This window comes from Rattus norvegicus, chromosome 4 (genome assembly GCF_036323735.1).
Source record: "Rattus norvegicus strain BN/NHsdMcwi chromosome 4, GRCr8, whole genome shotgun sequence".
Lineage (NCBI taxonomy): Eukaryota > Metazoa > Chordata > Mammalia > Rodentia > Muridae > Rattus > Rattus norvegicus.
The window spans coordinates 81,376,255-81,388,229 of record NC_086022.1 but is presented as its reverse complement, the minus strand read 5'-3'; the positions used below and the strand labels follow the sequence as shown (position 1 = coordinate 81,388,229).

The 11,975-nt window shown below is 46.0% G+C and overlaps 1 long non-coding RNA gene across 1 annotated transcript in view; it reads right to left on the bottom strand.

Annotated features, from left to right (window-relative positions):
* Positions 1 to 2,748: 2,748 nt before the first annotated feature.
* The window catches only part of LOC102546824 (uncharacterized), a 59,377-nt gene continuing 50,150 nt past the window's right edge, over positions 2,749 to 11,975 (bottom strand). The window contains exon 3 of the long non-coding RNA XR_005503564.2: positions 2,749 to 10,960. This is a non-coding gene — a long non-coding RNA (uncharacterized LOC102546824). The remainder of the gene's footprint in view (positions 10,961 to 11,975) is intronic.

Sequence of the window (11,975 nt, the reverse complement as noted above, 5' to 3'; positions counted from 1 at the left end):
AGAGGCCACAGGCCAGCGAGTTTGATCATCGTGTCTTCTTTCCATGTGTTCTTTCCTTTACTCACCTTCCCCCTACCCCTGGGAGAGAAGTTTCGTAGCCAGGGAACACAAGTACTCCTCTTTCTGCTTCTCCACTCTTACTGTAAGCTGTGTGCATCTATGTTATCCATTCACCGTGAAAAGTATTTGATGGAGTAGATCACAAAAAATGTTTGATATGATTCCAACTATGCACTTGGACTAAATTTAATATTTAAGTCATGTTTATGAAGGGCTGGTATATTTTAGCCTGTGTCTTTGAAATGTGTGTGTGTGTGTGTGTGTGTGTGTGTGTGTGTAGTATTTGTGTAATATGCATATACTTACATCTCACTATGTGCTTCAAAGCTTGTCTTAATCTTGTGATTTGATTGTACTTCCATAATTGTTAATTATTTTATTGTGGTTCCTTTTATTTCTCTTCTGGGCAGTAGAAGCCTGTGAATATGAGGGTGTCTGATCTATTTCAAAGAAACAACAGAAGTCGACTTTTCAACACACCTAGGTGCTGCCTGTTCCGACACATCCAGGGGCTGCTGTTGGTGAGATGGTAGAGAAAAACCAGAGGGCAGATTTAGCAAACGTTTAAAGGCTGAGATGATTTTTCTTAACACCAAGAGGGGCATCCTACAGCCCTGTAAAAAGGGTAGCAGAAGGCGGTGATGCTGGCAGGTGATCACAGGGAATTAAGTAGACGTGAGCCATCAGCAGGGCAGTGCGGCTGCTTGTGGAAGGACTGGGTGCATGGCTTCCCCAACACACTCACACACTCATAAACACTTTACAAGCAGCTCCTCAGAGATGGCCATTGGTGCAGCACAAGGAGCACCATGAAGAACATGAATTCTAAGACCCCCCCTTCTTGTGTCAGGAATTCTGGGGTCATCTCTGCAGCTTGTTTTGTAACCGGTCTCAGTGATTCTGAAAAAGGGCTAAAGGGTGAGGTTCACTGTACCAAAGTGTGTTGGAAGTGGGGGGAAGAACTTTGCACCTCTTTAACATGGATTTTTAAAACTCTTCTTTCATACAGCAGACTCGAACACTGTTAACCACACGGCGAAAGCTCAAGAGGACATAGGTAACTATTTCAATGCTAGAGAAAGCCTAGATGGGCTGAGTTTACCGTAACCCTACTTATAGCCATCTTTAATAGACACCATTCCTGATGGTTTACAAGGCTAACGTAGACTACTGTCAGTTTTCACTTACTGGGGTCACTTTGAACTCTGTGTAGGTCTGCCTTCTTTGACCGTGTTATATCTCACGTCGTATCAGTATGTTGGCTTCTAATCAAGAGATTATCAGATTCTACTAGCTTTGACAGCCCAGTAGACAGCACGCTCCCCTGCTTCTGAAAGGGTGGTTCACAACACAACAAGTACTGAGCAACTGCTCATTCCACCAAAATGCACAGTCAGCATCCCAAAGGATTTCCTTTAAAGGTTCATAGGTTTTTCCTCTGGCGTCCAGAGTATTTTAAAATACAACGAGGTGCCTCCCAGTGCTTGTCTTTGGGATGCACATTCTGCCTCAAGGCTTTAATAAAAGGTTCATGCTTGGCTATGAACCAAGAGGTCTCAGGACACAACACGTCTCATGAATCCCACTCAAGCCCAAAGGTAATACAAAGAAGTCACTGTCTCTGGGCTGTGGAGGAACAAATGCTTACCCTGCTGTTCAGAGAAGATGTGTGATGCGGTTGTTATTTGGCAGATACGGGACAGACGGAAGGATTTGTGCTCAACATTATGTTTTGTTGGGAGCCCGTTGCTCCTCATGATTGCCTGGCATGTGGAAGTATATCCATCCCGCTTGACTAACCACACTGACTGACAGGTGGGAGGGGACTGGAAGCTGACAAGTGTGAGAGAGCTACAGGTTAGAGTGGGGAGCGTTGTGGCCTTCTTGGCCACTGGTGCCACAGGCAGGTACTACATTTTATAACTGCCAGAGACTACTCACAGCTTTGTGGATGGTGGCTCTGTAGGGATCTAGAGAAGGACACTTACACTTTGGGCCTCAAACTATTCACGTTTTATGAATACTACCACAGGAAACAGACAGCAAGCAAAGATTCATGATTCATGATGTGATAGGCAGAAGATAAGTGGTTTCAGTCTCCGAACTCTTTAAGAGCAAATCTCTGTCCGTCATATGGTTAAAACTGTTCTCTCCATTGACTTCCAGATGAGACAGGCTCGATCTAACGATGCTAGGTAATCGATGTGACTGGCTATGTAGAAAGACTTAAAAGCCACCATAATGGGTAGCTATGGCAAAAGGCTCTTCATAGCAAGACATGAGATCTGGCCATGTTCAGAGAGGAATGAACTGAGTCATCTCTCCTGGCTTAGACCCCTTTTTACAGACTCATTTATAGTCCTGTGAAGCCCTGCTCCTGTTGGAAGGTCCGGAACAGTCACACCCTTAACACTAAGATTCTGATTCCTTTGCCACTGCTGGCACTTCCTGACTACGTAATTTACCCTTTACTTCCAAGAAATAGCTCCCAGGACGCTGCTGTTGGTTATAATTAGCTCTATCAGCATTTCCTGTTTAAGTTGCTATGATGAACCGGGTGTCACTATAACCCACTGAGAGAGGCTGAGCTCTGCTGACCATGCTCTTTCTCCAACTCCTAACATATGCTTGTGCCACTTGCCCGCCCCTCCCACCCTCATAAGTGCAGAACATCCCAGGGCATCTGGATCCATGAGACCACCCCTCCACCCTACCCTTTAATTCTCAGAAAACATGTGTGGAATAATACAAGGGCATTAAATTAGACCTCATTACCTAGCCGGTTGGGCCGTCCAGCTCTCCCGCACATAATAATGAGGGCTGATTTATTGTGATCATTATTCAGGCATAACAGGTCACTAAATAACATGCTCTGCCCACACATGTCTTCTGAACTAATAAATATCCTGAGAGGAAACATTCTTGAGGGTGTGAGTCTCAGGTTTGGATCCGTAACTCCAGGCTCATTAATTGCATGAAGGTGCTTTGCCTATGGCTCACGACAGCATCTCGGGAGTAGAGATGGGCAGAGTTTAATGAAAATCCTTTGGGAGACGTGAGTGAGAGGGTGTGGAGAGACTGCTCAGTTCTGTGACCTAAAGGGCATAGGAGCAGGAACCCCAGTGGCTGGAACAGACCCTAATCCAATGGACCATCCAACACTGTAGCACATTATGCAAGTGCTTTTTTTTTTTTTTGTCAACTATGTTTCTACTACATAAATGCCTACAACATCACGTAGAGATTTCCCATCCTGTCTTTCTCTCTCTCACCTCTTGGCTCTTGGACATGGTGTTTTTCTCTGTCAGGACTGCCACTCTCCGTGCCCATCTCCCTTCTTTATGAATATCACATTTGGAGACCGACCTTCGACCTCACATCTCCCAAAAAGCCTTTCACAGTCTTTGATATTTACCCTTGCAAATGTATCTCACACCAGCCTCTTCAACCGCCAGCCTGTAGCCCCTACTAGACCTTAAAACAGTCTCTCTGCTTGCTGTATTCCTTTTGCCTATAGTAGTGTCTGGGAAAATTTCTTGGTGAGTGAAGAAACAATTACTCTCAATGAAAGGGGAGAGGGACAAAGGCACCATGACATAGTGTACACAAAGGACACTGACAGTTTACACCTGGTTCCCTCTGCTCATGGAGAGGAAGTCCCTGGCCAGCTGCACGTCACTCTCTGGAGCCTCTCGTTGTGGAGGCATAGACCAAGTTGAAATATCTCGATATATGAAAGGAAATATAGTTTGGTCAATTTCATACCCTGAGCATCGGTGTCGGACCTAGTAGGTATTCATTAACTGCAGTGTTGGACTCTGGGCACAAGAGGCTAAGGCCACTTGTCTTAAATGTGTGTGGGGGAATGGGGGAGTGTGGCTGTGGCTGAGCAGACACAGCCTTTGTCCGTACACTGCCCCTGATATGGCTTTGCTACTTTGCAGGAGAAACATGTTCCACGGGGGTTAATTCTCTCATTCTGGCTGCAGCCAGTCCACATTGCCTGCTCTGTGATTTCCTTGGATCATGTCAAGTCACTTCAGCTCCAACTGCAATACAATTATAAGAAAATGACAACATCAATGGACTGTCACAAGTCCTATTTTGATAATGTCTACATTTAATTTTTTTGAATTGCAGTATATATTTTTAAAGGCCTATTTGCCTCGAGGAAGGCACTAGGGACTAGGAAAACAGGATTGGAAATAATCTCTCCCTTTTAAACTCATAATACCAAATGTGTAACCGGTAAATACAAAGTAAATCTGACCACTCATCTACATTATTTATGGGAATAATTTAGGATTATTTGCTTTATAGGAAATTTGTTGGAATGCTTTAAAAATTACTGAAATTAAATGAAATCAGGCCCCTTGAATTATCCATGAGAACAGCCTCATATAATCGATACTTCAGCCATTCTGGGATGACATTACATCTCAGGACTATTTTCTAACTTAATAAGATTAGAAATAATAAACTGATATTATTTCTTTGAGAATTGGGGCCTCTGACCTGGTAATTTAATGCCTTCATTATTGCAAGAGAAGAACAAGAAAGATCCACTGAGACCCACAACCACAGTCTGTCCAAGTGATAGACTAATTCTTTTCTCTTTCTTTGGATGGCGGTTGTGTGCAATCGAGGAATATCCTTAACTTATTTCTAAAACACTCTGAACCTTATTTTCAGGAGACCGACATGTACTTTTCTTTTTAAAATGGAGAACTTTTATCAACTCAATAACAGAGGTCAGTGGGAAATAACACGACTTATTTCTGAATTGTGCTATTCCAGATATTTTCACACTGACAGCGTTGAGCGTCTACCACGGAACCATGAGAGAGTTTGTTTTGTCCAGCCTGGGCCAGAGTAGCTGTGGTTCATGCTATGTTTTACTGCTATCTGGGAGAAGAATGAAAGCAGGGCACTACAGGAAAGTCGTGCGGGGCCTGAGGGCTGAATTCCTATCCCCAGTTCTCATGAGTTCTGTTCCCAGCTTATCTGGGGTGGGGAACTCTCCAGAATCGGCTCATATAAAATTACATTCCCATGAACCTTCGCTGTTGCCGAGGCAGCTCACAGGAATTTCCCACCCTGTTTAAAATATGTTCCCTGGCTTCTCTTCTCAGGAGCTTTCTACTCTTTGAGGCCTCCTCCCAGGAGCCGCCTGCAGCCCATGCTCTGGATTGGGAAATGCAAGGAAGTACACGAGCTGCCCCACGTATCCCTTGTCCTGGCTGGGAAGGACAGGGTTTGTTTCTATTCAGAGTGTACAGTGTGATGCAAGACACTGAGGGCAGGAGGTCTTCATGAATTCTTTAGTCAGCCAAGACACTAAGGAATTGCAATCTCTTAGGTGGGATGGAGATCGCCCCATGGTCTGTTGACTATGGATTACATGTAGAAACAGCTCTGTCATCGGGGAGCCTTGTTGATGGTTTCATAGCAGAGGTCACATGGGTCCAGTTAGTTTTGGGTGATGCCATGGTGAAAGACATAGCATCCCGTTGAGTGCTCCTCACGCTGTTTTGCCCCCCTCACCTCTTACTACTTAAATAGATCACAGCTGTCAGAACGGGACCCCTGTTCCACATTTGAGCACTTGATGAGCCTGTGACATTCACAAACTCACTCAACTGGAGGGGGAACAACAGGGACTGGAACCTAAGTCGTCTGTCTTGAAGAGTCCTTAGCGTCTGCCTGTGCCAGAGGGACTCAGGAAAGGACTGTAGACCCATGACGCTCCCTCAGAGACAGGTGCTACGGAGGAAGGTTCGCTCTTCCTCTCTTCATGGTTGCCCCTATTTTGACAGCAGTGTTTCTCAGCTATCACAAACACCCAGAGTTTGTGAGTCATTTGTTTCTGGAACCTTCAAAGTACCCACACGGGGTAAAGGTCTCACCATGCTCACCACAAACAGCACTAACTTCGTGCGAGCTGGGTTGTGTTTTCTTGAGGCCCAGGGGACACTGATGCTCGTGAAAATTGTAATGTGTCAGAGAAGGGGCTTGCTTCCAGGGCAAGGCTTGTTTCTTTAAGAGACATCGATTTGTTTGGATAGTGGTATAGTACGGGAGGCAAAAGCAGGAGGATTGCCGTGGGTCTGAGGCTAGCCTGGCTACACAGTGGGTTCCAGGCCATCTATGGCATAGAAGACCAGAAGTAGAATGCTATGCCTCCATGGCCAATGGTTCTTTCAGGCAACTATGGAGACAATGAATTTTAAAGGTCAGGAGTAGACACAGGGAGAGCAAGGAGTTACAGCGAGTGCTGTTTTAGTGTACTCCAGTGGTGGAAAGGAGAAGAAGATAAATGTTGAAGTGTATCCTGACCGTGCTGCCCTCAGTTGGCTCTTCCACCAGAGAGGATGGGGGAGGGGAGAGGAAAGCAATGTGTGATGAGCAGAGTGTAGTTTGGATTTGAGGGAAAGGGACTGGTATGATAGAATTAAGGTGAAGAGAAAGGAAGTGAATTGATTAGTGGACATGTGGCTTCAGCTAGGTGAAGACTCTTCAACAAGGAAGAGACAACACCTTATGTAGCTCTGGATTCTTAGAAGTCAGAACAGTGATGGGCGCATAGGAGGTACTAGCTAAATCAACCACGGAGGGAAGAAAGCAGGAGCCAAGTATACCAAGTGATATCCTTATCAATTTAGGCACTCAGTAAACTCAGCAACTATGCCCTGATGAAAGGCCCAATAGTTATTCAACCCCTTAACATTTATTAATCAGTTACTGTGTCAGAGGCTGTGCCCTAGACACTGGTAAGTAGATTAAGTCATTGTGTCTGATTCTGAGGAGCTGACAATTTGACGGGAGCCTCACATGAGAAAGCATAAGCTACCAATGCATCATGAGGAGTGTGGGCAGCAACTTGTGGAAGCTGAGCATCCCAAGGGCAGCTGCTGAGGATGCAGTCTCCAGAAGAGGCATGAAGAGCACTCAACAAGCAAACCACACAAGGAAGGATGAGGAGGCTTGACTGAGGGGGATTATTATTATTTTTTTGACCCATGCAAGAAACTACTGTGTGGGAATTCAAGTTGCATTTGGAGAAGCAGGGGTGGCCATGAAGGACTTTGCATTTCATGCCCCGTATGTTCAGGGTACTAAAGTTTGTAATGTCTTCTTTGTGTACTCATGTGTAGTGAGGAGCGAGTCCTAAGGGTGACTAGCCCTAGAACCTGGGATGTGGTGCCTTTTAGCTACGCTAACTACATGAATAATGTACACTGAATATTACTGACATTCTGGGCACACGAGTCTTGGGTGGGGCTTGGGGAAGTTGTCCTGCCCACTGTAGGGAGCTTAGCTGCATTACTATAACGACTTACTGTAGTCACCAAACCCACTTAGGACTACCTGAGTAGCTCTGGATGTTTTTGGTGTTCTCCGAGAAGGGCTCATTCTTCTCTGCTTTGTCTCGGCTATACTAACATTGACCACGTTAGCATATGTAACGAAAAGAACGAACACTTGCAGGTATTTTATTGAGTGTGGTATCCAGCTTCCAAGAAAAATTGCTGTGTGAAGAGTTCTGGTTGCTTCTTTCCATGCAGTTGGAGACACAAAGGGAGCCTAGTCCTGTGAATGTCAGTTGTTCTTGACAGTATATTCAAGTAAACCTTCCAACGCTTCTGTCTAGTGAGCTTAAAACACCCATCTAGAAATTACCACTGTACACCATGGGAACCCCCACCCCTGTGGATACCTGGGCATCTGTGTGGTTTATAAACATTTACTGTATGTTGGGTGTTGGTACAAGCACTTCCCAGATGTGAGAGGTCATTTCATTTCTAGATAATCCAATGGGATACCTCCTACTGTTACTTCTACTTTATGGACGAGGAGATGCAAACATTTTGAGGCTGAATAACTTGGCTGAAGTCAACCAGTAAGCCACAGAAGCATAGTTCAGATCCATGCAGGGTGGCTCCGGAGACCAGCTTTGACCCAGCACACCGTGCCTGCTGTCTGGGAACAGCTGAGTCTGCTATGCTGCAGGATTTGGGAATACCATTAGCAGTCCAGAAAGGAGGTGACAGATGGATTTTGGGAGCACAGTCTTCGGGTACTATGGTCACAGGCACATTAGAGCTAAAGAAAAGCCACTTGAGTTCCTTTCCAGCTGCTAGACAAGCCTTGGTGCCTCCCAAGGCCTCAGGGAGTTGATGATGTTTGTAGGGAGCTCCTTCAGCCTGAGTGGGCCATAGCTCAAACTCTATCCCTCAGATCAGCGATGCAGATGAAGACAAGGCTACCTCTATCTACAATTTCACCAGGCAGCTTGGGGGTACTGGGAGACAAACCTATCTCTCTCTCGGTTTCTGCCTGTGTGGAGAGAATAAGAAAAAGCCCAGGAAAGTTCTCTGAAGTCCATTCTCAGAATACATGGAGTAGTTAGACCCCTTATAGCCACAGGGCCAGGTCAAGGAGTGGAAAGATGGCTGCACAGGTAGTTTTGGCAGACTGACTGACTGAAGGAAAGGCAGGACAGGCAGTAATCCATCGCAGACCAGTAACTACAGAACTTCACATCCGGAGAAGCAAAGCACAAAGAGCAGACTCTCCAAAGGGCAGCACAGGAGATGGCTGATGACAGGAGACAGCGATGGCTAAATCAAAGCAGGCCCAGAGGGTCCCCTTCCTAGCTGGGGTGACCTGGGAGCGAGCACTTTAACATCAACCTGACCTTTGACCACAAACTAAGCTAAACTTCTAACGGGACAAGAAAGGAGACATTTTTAGACCATCGAGGCAGTGCCCTGCAGATTTCCGTTCCCTTCCTGCTTCTGTGGGGGCTGCAACTGCCCTAGGACAAAACTCAGATGTGTCATCTGTCACCATGGTGGAGCTGTCGTTCTTCTGGAAACAGGAAGAGTCAATAACCCACTAGATTGCTCGTCTCCTGAGAGCGTCAATCTAGTTTCCAGATTGGAAAGGTCTGAAGAAGTCTAGGAAAACAGTCAAGGCTGTGAGCTGCTCCAGACGCCCCTCCTGGAGCTTCCCAGGGCTTAGGTCAGAAAGGGGTGGCACATTTAATCCAGACTGGCTACCCGGGATGTCTGAGTGATTTGTTAAAGTGTTTAAGAAATCCCTGACCCTGGAAATATGTATCCAAGGCCTCTATTCAAGACAGTGGCTGGCAGTAGAATGGAGGGGAGGGTAGAAAGAGAAACTATCAACAGAAAAGCTATGGCCCTGTCCCAAGGGGCCCGATGGTCCAAGCCCTTACATGAATGGGGTTCTTCTCCACTATAAGTCAGGAAACCAGCTGCCAGTGACACTTCTCTGAAAGCAGATTTAGACACTCGAATAACTGCTCCCATGAAACAGTTGGCTTTCCCTAGTGGATACCTTAACTTAGTAAGTAATCCAGTGGGCATTCTACCCTTGAGCTCAGGTATGGAGATGAGGGAAGAGGGGTGGCATGCCTCTCTTAGAGTACTGGTCATTGTTTCTAAGGGGCTTGGTTGATTACAGATGACCTCGGGAGGTGGTGATGACAACTAACTGTGCCGGGATAGAGTGTGTCCTGTGGCTTGTGGGTTGTGCACAAGAAGATAGAGATGACAATAAAATTCACAACTGTCAAATCCTTACCTCGTGGGCCTCTGGACCCAGGAATCCCTGCAGGGATGCTTGTTTAATTCTTAAACAAAGAATGTTCTCCTGTGCTTGCCCTTGCTGATGTTCCTTTCTCCATCCTCGTTTAAAAATGGTTTTCTTGATCGAGACAACATGGCTCGATGGATGACTAACTCAGGGTCATATGGCCAGTTAGTGCCAGAGGTAGATTTGAACCCCAGTCTGAATGAAGCAAGCCCTTGCTCTGCACGCTGAAATTAGACCCCAAGGAGTTACTGATTTGCTGCGGGTATCCAGCCAGGCAGGGAAAGGCCTGAACCCAGCCCTTGCCCCAGGCCCTTCACCACTGCCAGGATTGTGTTAGCTGAGACCCTCCGACTAACAGATCGAGTGGTTTCCAGTTCGTCCTATCCCTCTCATCTGGACTTACCCTCCTCTGCCCTTCCTCTTTGAGCTCACTAATGAGCTCTCTGAGCCAACGTGGCCTCCGGTGCCAGACATTAGGGCCGCAGTGGGAGTCAGTGGGGCATGCCGGCGTCTCCGCTTGTTTTGGGAAAGCACCAATTCTGGACCACCCAAACTGCCCCTTCTCCGGAGCTTACTTGGGAATCCTGACAAGGAGTTGGCAGCCTTTCCTGCCCTCCCGGTAACCCCCTTGGGCCATGTACTCAAGTACCACAAGTCATCACTGTTGGGACTAAGCTGGAGACGCCCAGGTTCTCCCATGCTGAGGGGAGACGGAGCTGCCATCCACTTTCCCACAAGGCTCTTGGCGTGGGTTGCACTGACCCCAGCCTAAATGGGTTTGCAGTAAGTCGGTCCCCTTCCTGGCCAAGCCAGGCGTCTCACTCTCAGCACGGCTGGTTCTGGGGTCTGGAGAATGCTTGCATGGGTCTGTGCTAAGAATGGCAGGGTGGTTTGTAGCTTCCTGACCTCTGTCCACGCGAGTACCATTCAACCATGCGACAGTGACAACCAGACCGCCTCCAAATATACTACCTGGAGCTGGAGGAAGAAGGAAAAGCACCTCCTCTGTCTGAGAATATCCTCCCCCATTTTGAATTCATTTTAAAACCATCATTTCATATAAAAATTCAAGCAATGATAAAATTAAAAGAATGAGTAATAAATCACACCCACCACGCTTTTCCAATAATTAACGATTATTTTGGTAATCTTTCATCTGTCTTCTCTCACGATGTCATCCGTTGTTTCTTCCATATTTACCTCTGTCTATTTGTCTGCTGTTTGAAAGCAAATCTCAGGCACCGTGTCATTTCTCTCATAAATATTTAAGCAGTTGTCCCTGAAAGAGAAGCTTAAAATGAGTGCACTATCATCACATCTGCAAGGGATTCCCTAATGTGATTGAGCACTCAGCCCACGTTCGGATCTCTGCGATTTTATCGCATTATGGAACCTTTTAGAAAAACATAGATTTGTTCAAATTGGATCCGATCAAATCAGGGAGTGCATTTCAAATTCTTTTAATCTTTGTTTTCTCGATTTTTTTTTCATGCCGATGACACATCTTTTAGCTGCTGTGAGTGAGAGGTGCTGGGCCATGTTTTGAGGCAAAAAGAAGAGAGCTTCTGAATATTGGTATGAAATGTTCTTCCCAGAAGAATGTAAATTAATACTGTGTCCACTGGAGTGGTCTTCATAACTGACTGGGTCACTCCGCTGCCTTAGTTCCTTGTACATTAGTAGCTTAACTTCATTATCAAGTGTTTACATGCTCAAAAGTTAAATACAGCACAGTGTAGACTACATTAGGATATTCAGGACAGTTTATATAACTCGAGGAGAAAGGCAATCATACACTCTGAGTTTCTCTGGCGGGCTTTCCTGTCACACAAGGTCAAGTGGACACGGAAAGGCATCTCCCGGCTCCGCTGCTTTGCCCGGCTGTCCATCCAGATGTTTGGCTATCTAATGTAATTTGTTAGCTAGTGGTCCTCTTAATCAGGCATGCACTTGAGTTTTAGTGACATGTCTAGACTTTAGATACTGACTCCGTTTTTGTGTTTACAAATTTATTCTATAGCCGAAAAGAACAGGATTTATTTTCTTTGGGAAAGTAACCTCCGGGTGGTGGGAAAAATTATATACCTAGCGTTGTTGTTTGCCTGTAGATGGTGCCGTTTGTTTTCCTCTCTTGAAATGTTTGCCTTCCTCGTGACATGGAAAATATTCAGAGATATACTGTGCGTGCACTGGCATGCATCTCTCCTTGCCCTTGGGTAGAAATCCAGTGTCCATGGAAGAATGTGGCATTTGATTGAAAGTCAGAAAGCCTGGTAGTTTTTCAACGCTCCAGT